This window comes from Lepidochelys kempii, chromosome 12 (assembly GCF_965140265.1).
Source record: "Lepidochelys kempii isolate rLepKem1 chromosome 12, rLepKem1.hap2, whole genome shotgun sequence".
Classification (NCBI taxonomy): domain Eukaryota; kingdom Metazoa; phylum Chordata; order Testudines; family Cheloniidae; genus Lepidochelys; species Lepidochelys kempii.
The window spans coordinates 25,472,261-25,489,256 of record NC_133267.1 but is presented as its reverse complement, the minus strand read 5'-3'; the positions used below and the strand labels follow the sequence as shown (position 1 = coordinate 25,489,256).

Sequence of the window (16,996 nt, the reverse complement as noted above, 5' to 3'; positions counted from 1 at the left end):
ATGCAGTGCTTTAGTGTTGTGGTAACATGCTTCAGTGCTAAACCAATTTAAATGAAGTTAATATGTTGATCATATCACACAGGATAACTTGGTAGTTAAGTTTAGCTGCGTAAACCTTGCTGTATCCTAAATATCTACTGTAGCTTTACTGACAGTTTAATTGGCTTAGTTTGAGTCAACTTTATGTTTGGAGATTAAACATTTTTCACTTTAACTGTATTTTTTATAAGATCAAGTCAAGATGTAGTAATAAAACTACCTATTGCCTTTGAAACTTGTTTTTTGCATACCTAATGTGCCTCTTAAATCTAAATAAAATAATCTTAGTTGAAACACTGGTGTAGGTACTCATCCCTTCCAAGGAAATGTGTTTATGTAAATCTGACTTTAATTTGGATTTGAGCTATAACTTTCTGGCATAATTTTGAAACTTATTTACATTATGCACAAATATTTGAGTGTTTGGTTAATAATGCTTTTCTCTCTCTACTTACAATGACTTATTTGTATTTAAATTTTCAAACCTTCATACGGTTTGTTGCTTTTTCTAACTTCTTTGTAAAGATTGAAGTGAATTAATATTTTGTAAATAAATATATACATCCTACACGTGTGTGAAACTGATTTCAAAATGCCACTTTAATAGCCAAACCTTATTTGTCTGGGGGGCCCCTAAGGTGGGTGTTAGTGTACTGACCTCTACGGTGAGGCCAGGATCAAAACACCACCTCTGCTGATGTCATCAGCCAGTCTTCTGGGTTGCTGAATGTGAAGGTTAGAATCAGTTAACTTTCCTGGGTATATTTAATTGAACCTTACTTATCTACTTGAAAGTCCTAAATTTCTTCTGGTGTTGCATTTTCTTTAATGGGGAGGCAGGAAAATTAGAAAGTAGTTCCAAGAATTGATTTTTGAAAACATCTGATACCATGTAATAAAAGTTTCTAATTAATCTGAGAATGGTCCTCAGAGTCTAAACAGTGCAAATGAATGTTTATACTACAGGGTCGATTGATTTAAATCAAGGTGATTTTAAAATCACCAATTTAAATCAAGTGGAAAGCCTTGATTTGAATCATGACTTTTAATCAACTTTTCCATTTGTACTTCAGTTACTTTCTAAACAAAGATGCGTTCTCATTGGTTGATTATAACCATTAAAACATGTTGATTTACAACTAAATAGAACCTTTACACTAGACTTGATGCACTTTTTGTTACCTGGGAGGGTAAACTAAAGCTATATCATTGCTTTAATGTGTATAGTTAATTATTTTCAAAATTTTATTAATTGTACATTTTTAGTATGTTAGAAAATGGTGAATAATCTACTTATTTAGTAAACTAACTTGCTCATGATTTGTGTCAAGCTGCATTAGAATGGTAACTGGAATTTAATTAAACATATTTTTTATTAAAACAGCCTTAAATGTTTTTGTGTATATAAACTTCTCTTATCAAAACATGTTTCACATTCACAACTAAATGATGTATTTAAATAGAGGAATTAGCTAGTCATAGAATTAAACTGATGACTTCAGGTCAGCTTGGGACAATTTTCAGATATGCCTAAGTGAAAGTGACTGGAGCTTAAGTTCCTACTTGCCTAAGTCTCTTGAAAATGAGACAGTCTCCTAAGTTATGTAGGCTGTCCTTCAGGTTTTTAAAACTAGTAGATCTCATTCTTTTCCTCCTCCATTTTTATTCATAGACTGGAAAAGAAAGAAAAGCTTTCCTGCTTTTTTCAACTCCAAGCAGTTTCTCAACTTTGAATGAATTTGTCCAAATAAAGAAAATATTCTTTCTTTGTCTGCAGAAGAGGCTACTGCTGTCAAAAGCTGGTTTAGCACTTCAACAAATTCTGGTTCCAGGTGCTCAGCTAGTAACTTCCCCCAGTTCGGTGGTGTGACTTTCTTTAAAACACTATCAACAAACATGTAATGAATGCTTGGATAGTTCCTCTTAGGCCATGTCTATGCTATCACTATCGGCAAAACTTACGCCACTCAAGGGTATGAAAAAACACCCCCCCCCAATCCAACATAAGTTACACCAACAGATGTGCCAGTATGGACAGCACTGTGTCATTCCTGCCGCCATAGCTACTGCATCTTGTTGGGGATGGTTTTAATTATGTTGGCGTGAGAGCTCTCTCCTCTCAGCATGGAACGGCTGCACAGGAGATTTTACTGCGGTGCAGCTGCATCGATACTGCTGTGCCATTGTAAGGTTTCTAGTGTAGACATAGCCTTTAGCTGTAATAGTTCTATCTATTGTCATGATTTTCTTCACAAATTGCCATTAGAATTGGCCAGTTCTTAATAAATAGCTCAAAACAGCCAACCAGTGAATTCCATTGTACATCTTGGGGGAGAATTAAGTTTGGATCCTTCAGTTGTCTTCAGTGAAGCTGAAGCAAAGTATTTTGCAATTTCAACAAGTACAACTCCAGGAATCAAGTCTTTGGTTAAAAGAGGGGTCAAATGAGCGCTGCACCATGTAAGTTTCAAGTTCCCTTCATTATCTTCTAGATTTTTTTTTCTCATTTTTGCTGTGTTTGCAACATTGTCTCTGACAAAGCTTCGCACTTGACACTTGAATTTTTGTTCAGTTTGTTACAGCTCTTACTGCTATTCTGGTGTGTAGGCATTTCTTGATGTATCCATTCCTGTAAAAGACATCTTGTATTATCATACAGGCACATATTACTGGATCATTATGTACATTGCCGGATGCTATGTATGAAATGGAAATTGAGTACTTTAACAAATTTCCCCTCAATTTTTTGCAATCTGAGTTTTGATGGGTGGAGCAATGTCTGCTTTGCTGGATGGCGTGTAGCCTGATCATAATGATTGATCCATGTCAATGAAATGTTTGTTTTGAACAAGATGAAAGGGAGACTGCTTGATTTATTTATTAAATAATCTTTTAATCTATGGAGTTGTTCTGGAATTGGCTGGTCCTAATTACCAACTCATCCATGGTTTTACTGGATGATAAACTTTTTTTTGTTTTTGATACAGGTAACTTACCGTCATTTAGAGAGGCAAGGTGGGTGAGGTAATATCTTTTATTGGACAAACTTCTGTTGGTGAGAGAGAGAGAGAAACAAGCTTTTGAGCTAAACAGAGCTCTTCTTCACGTCTAGGAAAAGTACTTGTCACACCTAAAACGCAAGGTGTAACAGCAGAGTGGCCCATTAACATCTCTGCAATCATAGTTTAATAACATCACTGCCAGTGGTGGTAGCAAGAGTCTGAAGTTGTAGACCTCGCAGCTGATGGATGTTCATTACCCTGTAGCCAAAGCTAGAGCCTGAAACATAATGGTATTTAAAAACAACAACAAAAAACTCTCTCTCTGAATATTACTCATTGCACTGCCTTGAAAAAGAGATTGTAAATGCAAGATTCCTCTTACTTTAGATGTTTGTACCACTGTTTAAATGATATGATTTTATTCTAAACACAGTTTTATACGGGAAAATAATAACTTATAGGGGTTTAAATAATCCCTATCTCTAGCAACATATCAAACAAGTTGAAAAAACCCCCACTTTAAAAATTTTTAACTTACAAATGCCTAATAAAACTTTACTCTTGAACAGGAAATCTTCACCTAGGATGTTTGAGTATATTGAGCAATAAAAATTTGTAGAAGTAAATGTAATTGATAAACACCCCCACAACAACCTGACATACCAGTTATATTTTGAACATACATACTTTGAAATTCATAAGTAAGCAGGGGTGCTGGAACAATTTGTATAGTGGGGGTGCCGAGAGCCATGGAAGCAAACTGCTGTAAACCCTGTACATGATGGAAACCACTTCAAGGTAGGGGGTGTGGCAACATCCCTAATTCCAGCACCTATGTAAGTAGTCCGCCCAAAACACACACTTATGAAAATCTAAGTTACATACTAGCATAGTAAGGCATGATTGGTAGGCAGTCCATTAGAATAGTGCAAAAAAATAAGTACCAGTTGATCAAGCTTGTTAAGATGTCTACATCATCTTCAGTCATTACCTTCTGAGGAGCATTTTTCATAATGTAGTTATGTCACTCTGACAACCTGGCCTTACATTTCTTTGTTGCACTGTTTACATATGGCACATTCCTTTTTAGCCAGAGGTACAGGAATTTCTTTAAAATATTCCCAAAGAGGGTCTCTTCTCCAGCCTGCCATCATGGCAGTTTTTTCCTCCAATCCCCAGGTATTGAAATCAACACTCGAGGCAGCACTTTGAAGAGTCTTGTCCCTCCTTCACATAGTGTCGCTTTGATACCAGCCTTGCTCCTTTCTGGTTGTACGCTCTGCTCCTTCTCCTTTGTTACATAGTTCGTTTTTAAGGGAACAGGGAAATTAACAACAATCCAAGACTTCTGCTCATAAAACCCACATGCCTTTTCTATTATAGAGTTTATTTGTTCAGAGACAAAAAGGGAGGCAGTTGAGAAATTAATGAGTTTGGTTAGAATCCTAGAATATCAGGGTTGGAAGGGACCTCAGGAGGTCATCTAGTCCAACCCCCTGCTCAAAGCAGGACCAATCCCCAATTAAATCATCCCAGCCAGGGCTTTGTCAAGCCTGACCTTAAAAACTTATAAGGAAGGAGATTCTACCACCTCCCCAGGTAACGCATTCCAGTGTTTCACCACCCTCCTAGTGAAAAAGTTTTTCCTAATATCCAACCAAAACCTCCCCCACTGCAACTTGAGACCATTACTCCTTGTCCTGTCCTCTTCTACCACTGAGAATAGTCTAGAACCATCCTCTCTGGAACCACCTCTCACATAGTTGAAAGCAGCTATCAAATCCCCCCTCATTCTTCTTTTCTGCAGACTAAAAAATCCCAGTTCCCTCAGCCTCTCCTCATAAGTCATGTGTTTCAGACCCCTAATCATTTTTGTTGCCCTTCGCTGGACTCTCTCCAATTTATCCACATCCTTCTTGTAGTGTGGGGCCCAAAACTGGACACAGTACTCCAGATGAGGCCTCACCAATGTCAAATAGAGGGGGACGATCACGTTATACATCCCAAAATGCCATTGGCCTTCTTGGCAACAAGGGCACACTGCTGACTCATATCCAGCTTCTCGTCCACTGTCACCCCTAGGTCCTTTTCCGCAGAACTGCTGCCTAGCCATTCGGGCCCTAGTCTGTAGCTGTGCATTGGGTTCTTCCGTCCTAAGTGCAGGACTCTGCACTTATCCTTATTGAACCTCATCAGATTTCTTTTGGCCCAATCCTCCAATTTGTCTAGGCCCCTCTGTATCCTATCCCTGCCCTCCAGCGTATCTACCACTCCTCCCAGTTTAGTATCATCCGCAAATTTGCTGAGAGTGCAATCCACACCATCCTCCAGATCATTTATGAAGATATTGAACAAAACCGGCCCCAGGAGAGACCCCTGGGGCACTCCACTTGACACCGGCTGCCAACTAGACATGGAGCCATTGATCACTACCCGTTGAGCCCGACAATCTAGCCAACTTTCTACCCACCTTATAGTGCATTCATCCAGCCCATACTTCCTTAACTTGCTGACAAGAATACTGTGGGAGACCGTGTCAAAAGCTTTGCTAAAGTCAAGAAACAATACATCCACTGCTTTCCCTTCATCCACAGAACCAGTAATCTCATCACAGAAGGCGATTAGATTAGTCAGGCATGACCTTCCCTTGGTGAATCCATGCTGACTGTTCCTGATCACTTTCCTCTCATGTAAGTGCTTCAGGATTGATTCTTTGAGGACCTGCTCCATGATTTTTCTGGGGACTGAGGTGAGGCTGACTGGCCTGTAGTTCCCAGGATCCTCCTTCTTCCCTTTTTTAAAGATTGGTACTACATTAGCCTTTTTCTAGTCATCCGGGACTTCCCCCGTTCGCCACAAGTTTTCAAAGATAAGGTTGTTTGTATCTTAATCTCTGTGTACACATGAAAGGAGACGGAGCAAGGCCATTTGCTTGAAGTGCCCATACCATCCAGAAGCAAGGTCTGGAAGTTACTAGGCAGGTCACTGTGTTTCCATGAACTGGAGAGTAAGTTTGCAGGTGAGTGGAAACATAAACCGTCAGTCGTAATTTGAGAACTGAGTAAATCAAAGGTGAGGCAGGGAGAAACTATAAAATAGCAATATGAGAGCGCCCTGGTGGCCTCAGTGCATGATCCTGCTGATGTCTCCTGGAGTCAAAGACCTGTGATGAGTTTTCTAGTCTCTTACACCCAGGAGCACAGCCCCTGGGTCCCCCACAGGATCAAGCCCTTCATACAGTGTATGATGTGTTGTGCTCTATTAATAAAGCTTGAGCTCGACAGGGGAAAATCATCTCATTCTTTACGTAGAAGATCAGCCTTTAATGCAAAGTTTTTGATAGAAGCTCATAGACTGAGCATATTTATTTACATGATTTAAGAGATAATAGGTTTTGTATTAAATTCAGATTTAATTTTATTTTAAAGAAAATTTACATAATTCAATTTAAATCTAACTTGATTTAAAAAAAAAATCCGTTTTTATCCATCCCGTTCTACTATTCTCTCACCGTGGAAGTCTGGTGTTACAAAACAAAACAACCTTCTGCCTGATCTTTAATGGAGTAGCCAGCAGAGGGAGTACAAGCTTACCAATCAGCTTCTCCAAGTAGTGCTGCAATGAATATGCCACAAGAGGAAAGAAGGCTCCGCACCAGTGGTGGCCTTACCCGGGGAAGACTGCAAGAACACAAATCAGTGTGTCTCACGTAGAAAAAGGTGGAGGGGGTGGGGGAAGTGTCCTTAACTGAAAGAAAAACTAAATTTCCTTTTCTAAAGCCTTTGAAAGGGGGTAGTATTGTGATTCAGGCACTTACTTTTCACTTCAGTATAGTAGGGGTTCAAAACCTACTGTGTTTTTCCTGCTTATCCTTGAATAGTATATGGTGTATAGGAGAGTATTGGGGTGATGACACTGAATGTGCTTCTGATAGTCTTTTGAACTCATTAGTTTCATTACTCAGTGTTTCACATGTTATTCTCAGCTAGTGGAGGTGCCCCCTGGAGTCTGCTGTTAAACTGGCAATACCCTGGCAACTAATGTAGAAACTTACTGTCACTTAAAAGTGCAGATCTATGGAAGGGCGATGGGGGCATCTTGGGAGGCAGTGGGATTCTGCGGAAGTGGCCTGAGAGGAAGGTTCTTCTGCTTCTTCAGTCTCAAACATTGGGATTGCTGTTGTGAACGCAAAACAACCCAGAATAAAATTATTCTCACGTTTGGATTCAGTTAAGGTTTCTAAGGAATATTTCTAACTGCTCACTATGTCCTCGTCTTCAGGCTGTTTCTTACACACAGGTTTTACTTTTTTCCATAATTTTCCAAATGTAAATGGTAAACAAAGCCATCAATAGCGAACAACTGTCAAATGCACAAGCTCTGGTTTAAAAAATAAATTTAAGAATCATCCGCTTTAAAGATACCATAGATAGAATGGGGAAGAATATGCACAAATGACTTGACAAAGGATAAGAGATTAGCATCATCACAAGGGCAAAGTGATCCTTTGCTGCTTTTAGCCTTAAACCGGGTGATGCTAAACACCTGCAATTTCCAGTAAGCTAAATGGGAGTTGTGGGTACTTAGTATCTCTTGGGAGAAAGCCTGAGTGGGCCCTTCTGCTATTTGTTTGTCTTCCAGCTTTTAATCAAATGTAGTGAGTTTGGGTTTCCCACTCTGTCAACATGGAACGTACATTTTTGCCAGCAATTCTGAGATAGTGAAACATACTATTTTTGTCATGAAGAAAGTGATACGTAAAGACTCCTTTTCTCTGTGTGTGTGTGTGTACATATGTAAATTAAAAATTTACATGTGTGGCTAAGGCTTTTTTATTGGTATGTTTACAAATATTTAAGCAGGTGCTCAGTTGCAGGTAAACAGTCATTAAAATAGCTTTCAGAAAATGTTTGCTGAAATTAGGTATTCTAGTAAGCATATAAAAATGAGAAATTTCTCTTGAAAAGAGTTTATTTGTGGCACAATGTAAAGTCTCTAAAACTAGTAAGCTTGCACCAGCTGGAAGATCACTTAAGTGGGAGTTCACTTAACCCTTAATATCCAGTTCCTGACACATGAACTCTAGGTACTATGCTATGTTCTTGGGGTGAGGGCAGGAGGAAGATGGGATATGCAGTTCTCATGTCCCTTTCTTTTTATTTGACAATTCTGTCTGTAAACCTCTTTACTCCGGGGCTGCCACAGGGAAGAATATTGATATAAGCTTCAGTGAATCTGTTTTTCTGTCTCCTGGAAAAGTGTCCCACAGTCATAGTTGTATAGAATTAACTACTAAGCCACAACTGAGGAATGACTAAAAGCAAGATTGTGCATATGAGCACAAGTTGTTTCAAATAGCTTCTTGGAGTAATAGAGGTGGATGGGTAGGGGGAGGGGAGGAGAGAAGGGGAGGGAAAGGATTCCTATTGAAATTAAATAAAAACTAGTCTATATTTTCTGGAAAAATTTTTCCTCTTCACAAGAGGAAATAACACCTGCTTCTGCCTTTTGACTTCTCTAAAGTAAAGCCGAGGGAGCAGCAAGGAGAAATGTGGCCCATAGTATGGGGTGAGAAATGCATGATCTGGCGGAAGAGCTCAAACAATCTGTGGGGAGGTAATCAGCCCATGGAGCATGTTCTGAATAGTGCTGTTATACATGCCATATATATGGCATGTATAACAGCAGTATAGTTAAGGAGGACTTGTGGCACCTTAGAGACTAACCAATTTATTTGAGCATGAGCTTTCGTGAGCTACGGCTCACTTCATCGGATGCATACCGTGGAAACTGCAGCAGACTTTATATACACACAGAGATCATGAAACAATACCTCCTCCCACCCCACTGTCCTGCTGGTAATAGCTTATCTAAAGTGATCATCAAGTTGGGCCATTTCCATTACCAGCTATTACCAGCAGGACAGTGGGGTGGGAGGAGGTATTGTTTCATGATCTCTGTGTGTATATAAAGTCTGCTGCAGTTTCCACGGTATGCATCCGATGAAGTGAGCCGTAGCTCACGAAAGCTCATGCTCAAATAAATTGGTTAGTCTCTAAGGTGCCACAAGTCCTCCTTTTCTTTTTGCGAATACAGACCAACACGGCTGTTACTCTGAAACCTAGCAGTATAGTTTAGTTTTTAGTTTTGCTAACTGTTTAAATGCATTTAGTGCTCTTGAAAGGTGTTAAACGGTGACTAGAAGCCCTCTATCCACAGCATGGGGATAGCCTGTGCTATCATGGCTTGTTCTTTCTCGTTACCCTGCCAACGTGTCCTCCCTGCACTGGGAGAGATATCACCTCGAGACGAGAGAGAGAGAGTGGACTGGAAAAGACTCTGCTTGCTGACTTGGCTTCTCTGCTGTCTCAGTGCAGACTCGAAGAGTCCTGTTGTGGTGGTTTTGAGATCAGCTGTGCACTACAAACTGAGGGGAGGCCACCACACTTATTCTAACCAGGGTACCTAATACTCATCAGAAATGAACAACTGCTGTCGCTTATACACTGAGTTGGATTTGAACTTGTGGCAGTAGCAGAAAGCCCTTGATTGATCCAGTCCCTTTTTATTTTGTTACAAGTGCTGTCGATTAATGCTTTCTGAAACAACTTGTATAGTTTTTCAGTGGCTTCTTTATCACCTCCATTTTCTGCCCCTCCATCAGGTTTTTCTGCATGACAGCTTCATTGCAATGTTCATTTTAGCAAACTGCAATGGTTTGGTGAGCAGTTCTTTGTAGATAGAACTTAAAAGCGTGGAATGAACATCAACCACAAGATGTCAGTGTTTGATCTTGCAGAAGGAATGATGCATAGCGGTGATTGTTTTCCTCTCTCTCTCTCTCTCTCTCTCTCTGAAAGCTCTGTTCACTGTTCTGGCTCTGTTTCCACGTGGATGTGTGGAATGCAGACAAAATGCTATAGTTTTTTTCAGTGACTTCAAATTACATTTGAAACATAAAATGGTGATTTTGGAGGCCAAATTTGCTTATACACTTCAGTCTTACAGCTCCTCTATTGAATTGGCTGTTGAAATCGTGGTCTCTACCTGCTGGATCTCTTGGCTTCTCACAGTCTATCTTGGTTCAAGTCAGCATTCTGTAGTCCAATTATTTCAAATTGCCCTAGTTTAGGAGAAAATTTCTCCCTCATCCTGACCTTACCACATAGCACTGAGGTCAGGCAGAACCTACTGAATTTCCTGAAGAATCTTAATTCACACAGGTAGGAAAAGGACAAAACTCCCTAGCCTGGGGAAGACTTTGCTGTAGCATCATCCCTACTTCTAGCTCCCACTTTAGCACATTCAAAAAGCTGCAGATGGTCACTGTTTAGCCCTGCGTACTATTCAATCTATCTGTGTGAGGCAGTAAAAAGCTATGGCCTAGAAGCACTATTATACTGTGATGCATTTCTGTTCCCCCAGAAGCCTGCTGTGGAGAGGGGCAGGAGACTCACAGGCAGATCTATGAACTTCATATGGCCCTAACAAAGCACGCACAGATAAGAATGCTTCTCCAAACAACTGGTTGAGTTTTATCTTGTTGCTGCATCTTTTGTATATGCGTCTATGTGTCTTTGTATTAATGCAAAATCAGGATGCAGCACAGGGGGCACTTAAAGAGTGCTGATCTTTAAAAGAGTAGCCTGATGCTGTGTCAGTGTTTGAGGCCTGGATAATTTAGTTATTGAGATTAAAAATAACCTGAAACAAAACTGGTGGCTGTAGAGCTGGAGGTTCTTACACCCCGGGCTTATTTAGAGTCTTGTCCCTGGAAACACTTTCTTAAAATGTGGAGAGCTATTACCTTCTGCAGCTGCAGCATCTCTTTTTTGAACTTTAAAATGATCAGCAGTATTGGGTTAGTTACTGTGGAAGTCATGAGTTGGTTCCTAAGCAAAGCTATTCCCATTTAGAAAATAACTTTGCTGAGATCATTGATAATACTGCTGTAGTCTGTGTCCTCCTTATCCTCAGGGCCCACAGGGTATCTCTACACTGCAATAAAAGACCTGTGGCATGGCCATGGCTGGCCTGGGTCAGTTGACACAGTTCACAGGGCTCAGGGTGGCAAGGCTAAAAATTGCAGTGTAGACATTCGGTCTCCAGCTGGTACCTGGGATCTAGGACCCTCCCACTGCGCAGGGTTTCACAGCTCCAGCCTAAGCCCAAATGTCTACACTGCAATTTTTAGATCTGCAAACCCGAGTCACTTGATCTGGGCTCTGAGACTCAGCACCGAGGGCTTTTTGTTGCAATGTAGATGTACGTACAGTGTACGCAATGTAAGGTTCATTTGTTGATCGCTAAATCAAGTGACATAAGGAACAGATAAACTACCAATCAATGAGGTGCTTACATAGTGACTTATATCCTGCCTGGTTTGGAAAAGGCAGTTTTCTGGGGTAGTTATTATTTGTCAGTGCTGCAGTTTCCCACACTAAGATAGACTATAGCAGAGCAAATAATCGAAGCACTCAAGTTCTCGAGGACCAGAGCTATTGATTCTATTCCTCATACCACAGTAAACAGCCCAGCTTCACCTTCTGTTTGATCCCAAAGTCCAGATTCAGATATGTTTGTGGCATCCTGCACTTTTACCATGAAAATAAATAGGATCTCACCAATCTATTTGACTAATTCATACTAGGATTAAGATAACAGGCATTAATGGAGAAATAAAAATAAGTTTCCAAATGTTCGGTATGGATTCAGTCTTCCCTAGATATGATCATACTCTAAAGTCAGATGTGGGCTGGATTTGGGGTTTGATTTTGAGCCTATGTGTATTTTAAACACTATGCTAAATAATGAAACGGTGTAGCAAGGACTTGTCTTTTCTGAAGGGGAAAGTATTTACATTTTACATGTGAAGATCCACTTTAAGATGGTGTTTTAGCCCAGTTGCTATGCCCTGTTCTGGTAAAGGCCACCTTTTAAATATTGTACTTTCCTATTCAAAACATGGAAAAGACAAATTCTTCATAATTCTCACCATATGCACACATGTTGAAGACTGTATTTGTCAATATATAAGATCAGTGTATCTCACTCATTCTGCTATAGCAATATGCTAATAACTCTCCTGTTTGTCAGGTTTTTTTTCCCCCCTCTGCCTTAGAGACTCTAGCTATGTCTTGCATGAGCTTCCTGTGTAGTACAGCATCAGGTCTTGCTGCATGTATTGATAAATATTGTCTGGGACCTCTATCCTACTTATAGAGCTAAGTTTGTAAATAAGAATTAAGCAAACAATTACCACATTTGTTACCTATGGTAATAGCAGACAGTAGGCTCTATTTGCCATCACTTATTGAAAAGGCTATATATATATATATGTGTGTATGTATATGTGTGTATATATATATATAGTTGTAGTATGCCCTTTTTCAGAAATCTATGTTGGCTGTAATGCAATAGATCCCTCTGGTCCATATGTCTACAAATAGATTCTTTAATGATTTTACATAGAATGGAGTTCGGATCATGGGCTGGGATTTACTTGGGTCCTCCTTCATGCTCCTTAATAAAATCTGCAAACAAATATGCTTATGGAACTTATGCTCCCAGCCCAATGCACTCAGCATTCCCCTTTCCCAACCTACACATTTCAAACAGAGGAAGAGGCTTTCTTATCTGGACTTTAAAATCACTTAAGTGTCATGTTCCAGGCCACTGACTGGAAGGAGAGTGTCCCAGGTTACCTTTGTTTCCTTTTTTGGCCTGGGTAGTTAATATAATCAATTTTTAAGTGGTTTCTTCACTCAGGCTTTTAAGGCCATTCTAGTACTATTTTCTTTGCCTGCCTAGTAATGGATACTTCTGCCTTCTCCACTTGCCAGCTCATCTTTTATTCATCCTGCTGATGAAAACAGAAGCAAAATCATACATGAAACTTGGCATTGCAGAAAGAGGGTTCAGCATAATTTTCCACTGCAGAATTAACAGCTTCCCTTTCTACTTCGTTTATCAGTTTTCTATTATTCATGTTAGCAACAGTTTCTAAGGAGTTAAAAATAGTGTAATTATTTTCTTTATAATATTTCTTTAGCATAATCAAAGAAGTCAGAGACAGGGTAGATCACACTACCCAATAAAATTAGTGAGATAAAATTAAAAATACAAAGTTCTTAAATCTGTGCACATTCCTGCTGCAGAGTGTAAATACAGTACCAAAAAACAAATGTATTTTCTTTGTATTGTCTTGAACCCTTAGTAGTAGGAATTTTCACAGCTATGCCTAAAGGCCTAATCCTGAAATTATTCTTGTGCTTAATTTCACTTGCATGAGCAGTCCTTCTCACCTCCATACAGTTACTTATTTGCTTATGTGTTTGCAGGATCAAGGGCTAAGCAGTGTGATTATTAGCGATATTCTAGGGAAGGTCCATGAGGACTGAACTTATGCTGGCTGCCATTTTCATTCTCTTGGGCGTTATAAGGGGATTAGAAAAGGTTTGTACGCAGAAGGGAATTTAGGGAAAACACCTGGGGTGAAATCCTGACATTGAAGTCAATGGAGAAACTTCTATTTACTTAATGAGGCCAGGATTTCACTCATTAATTTTTATTAAAATAAAAGTAATTGCTTTGTAGTATCTTTCCATCCTCCTCATCTTTCATTTTCATTACTGTTCTTTTACATGATCCTGCAATTTCTGTTTCGGTCAAGAGACTTGTTCTCTTACATTTCACAGATACAAAGCACAAGATGCTGGTAATACATTGTGCACCATCTGCTCATAATTACTACCCTCTCTTTAGTAAACGCCAGCAAACCAATTTAAACTCCACATATTGGTAACCTAATGCCTGCACTTCAACTGTGTTTGGTTTGAAGATATGTTTAGTAGAACCTAAATCTTTGAACAGTTGCAGAATTTTGCATAATCACATGACAATTTCTTGATAATTTATATTTAAATATATTTTTGCATTGTTGTAACGTATACATTCTGCACTGCACGTTCCAAGCTGTGAAAGGTGCATGTAAAGATGAGTGGGTATTAAATTGAAAAGAACTATTGATCCGTTTATACAAAAAAATGGCTGTTTATTCATAATAGTACAGTTGAAAATATGTATATGCTTTCCTAAAGAGATTGCTTCCTCTTTGTATGGCTTCATTAGGTGAAATCCTGGTCCTACTGAAATCAGTGGGGATTTTCCATTGACTTGAGGGAAGCCAGGATTTCACCTATTATTTTCTTTGTTGGATGGTTTAAGACCCTTTCCAAGTCCAATTTGTTTGGTTTTTTAAGACAAAGAATCTAAATACAAATAAATACTTTCCATTAATGCAGGAAGTTTGTTATGGCAGGCTCTTCCTCTGAGCTGGTCAACCTTTTGTAGCAATTTCTCAGTGGGATCCAGTAGCTTCCGTGAAGTAGTATGGATGGCTCAGCAGGACCAAATGTCTTGAAACAGGTCTCAGAGGATTTGATTTTCCCATATTGTTTTGTTTGACCTTTGGTTAAAGACCCACTTCTACTTGAAACTGATTGTTTCACTCTTCTTCCTTGAGTGGTTACTTGAGGTTTCACTAGTGGACTGGGAGGGAACCATAATTATTAACATTTTAAAATATACTTCTTTTGGGGCCTGATTCGAAGCCCATTCAAGTCAAATGGAAAGGCTCCCTCTGATTTAAAAGACCTAATCTAAAGCCCATTAATGAGCCATACATTTTAAAGGCATGAGAGAATTAAAATTATGTGTGCACATTGTGTGTATGTAAATGATGCAAATTACATTAGACATTAACATTGTTGGACTCCAGTGGTGCTATTTCTATTTCCTTTTTCATGGCCGCACAAAACTAGCTTTTTAGGATTTCCCCCTTTTTTGCAGTAGCTGTAACTGGATAGGTTATTGACGGATTATTGATGAAAGCAAACCTAAAAATTCTGGTCATCTGCAAAGTCAGAGGAACAGATATTTCCATCATTCCTTGTTCTGTGCCCATTTCCATTTTAACTCTGAACTCATAAATGAGCGTGAAGTATTCATTTCCCTCTTTCAGCACTACCATCATCTAGTATATGCTGATGTGGCTCATTACAATTTATTTCTGAGCACAGTCAAACCTTGTTTTCCAAACAGACGAATTCATTGTTGGAAAAGATGCTATACATAAAATTTGGGAGCCACCTGGATGACAAATTCTAGCTCATTAAGGGCAATCAGAAGAACAGCACGATTTGATCTACAGAAGTTTTGCACTGATGAAAAGAAGGCAAAGATTTAGCTAATTGGTTCTAAACCAAATGGACATTAAATTACAAATGGGCTATTTTGGTATCGTCATGGAGGATGAAAGAAATGACCTGGAAAAGAGAGGGATTCAAGGGAGTGTTTATGGGAAGTGAGAGAGAATATAAAGGAAAGTTGGGCTAGTGAATGTTATGGAATGAGCAGGGAGAGTATGTGATGGAAACAAACTGGTCATCTGTGGTATAGCAGATTATCTACCTTCAGAGATGAGGCTTGCAAAAAATGAAAGCCTTGGTGCAAAGCAGCTCTGCCCTCCCTTCTGATCTGTGGAAGGCAGATGCTTCTATTAATGGCAACATTTCAGTGCCAGAAACAGCCTGTAAAACCACTGCCCAGCCTGAGTCAGATAAAAGGGGCAGTAAGAGACAGGCTTCTGATGGCATAATGAACTCTAATAGAAGACCTGTGAATTGTTAAAATTATCTACTCCCACTGAAAACTAAAGGTTTACTGCATCAATCCAGGAGAGTATTTGGATTGAGAGCAATGGTAAACACTGTGCATAAGTGCTGCTTTGAATAAACATCTGGCATAAAATACCTTCCAGAAGTTTAAAGCACTGACCCTTCGACAGAATGTTTTCCAACGGCAAATCAGTAACACCAAGCTGTCTTATCCAAAACAGACATGAAATCTTTGTTGGCCTAACCAATCTCTTATAGCTGATTTCAAATATGGTTGGATTTATATGTTCAGTTCAGTTAATTTATTTTGCCCTGCATTTGTGTCTTAAATTAATAAACAAGAGGGATTGTGTTAATCTTATTTTTTTTAAAGTACAACTTTCCTTCAGCAAAAACGATACCCTAAACTGGGAGACTGGACATGGTGTTTGTACTATGCTGAGGGAAGGCTCTACAATTTTATAATTTATCTATAGTTGGAATGGATCTATTGCCTTTTCCTTATAGGATTTGTAATCTTCCACTATGTAGAATTATGGGATGAAGAATCAACCCATCCCACTGCTATCTTCCTAGAACAGCTTCATTTTAATTCTGTACTTTCTGCCATAGGTTGCTATTAGACAAGAGATGAAACAGTGGATGGACTGTTGTGAATTACATCTATTGATGGTTCTAGAGCAGTGGTTCCCAAACTTTGACAACCTGTGAACCCCTTTCACTAAAATGTCAAGTCTCGTGAACCCCCTCCTAAAAATGAGTATTTCCAAGTAGTTTCTCCCTTTACCCGAGTATAAATTATAAAAGCAGTGATCTTGGAAATATAAAATTTGTTTTTATGACATGTTTATTACACACTATTATTTATCGTTACAGTATTTGTATTACATTATGAAAACGGCAACACGCTTCCAAGATCTCACTTTCGTAGCTTGTATCACTTTGAATAAGCCTGTTATAAGACAAGGCTCCTATGTTTCATCAAGGAGTATCAGATGTGAAACAGCATGAAGGTATTTAAGAAGCCAACTCAAAGAGTTCCTCCTCCTCCAAGCATTCAGGTCTTGAGCAGTCCAGGCAAACAACACACGTTACAACAAAGCTTAAGCTTGTTCTTCATAATAATTTAAAAAACAATACTAGCTGCCTATTTACTTTTAAAAACAGCAAAAAATACCCACCTCTCTTTCCATTTCTTATAAGATGAGTCTTGATTTCTTAAATCTCCTCAGTGTGACAGGTATGCTTGCTTTGATCTGCTTAGCTCTTGGTAGTCGA

General features: G+C 39.2%; 1 protein-coding gene across 4 annotated transcripts in view; it reads left to right on the top strand.

Moving 5' to 3' along the window:
• PDP2 (pyruvate dehydrogenase phosphatase catalytic subunit 2) overlaps positions 1-16,996 on the top strand; it is a 173,003-nt gene that overhangs the window by 12,526 nt on the left and 143,481 nt on the right. The window lies entirely within an intron of this gene.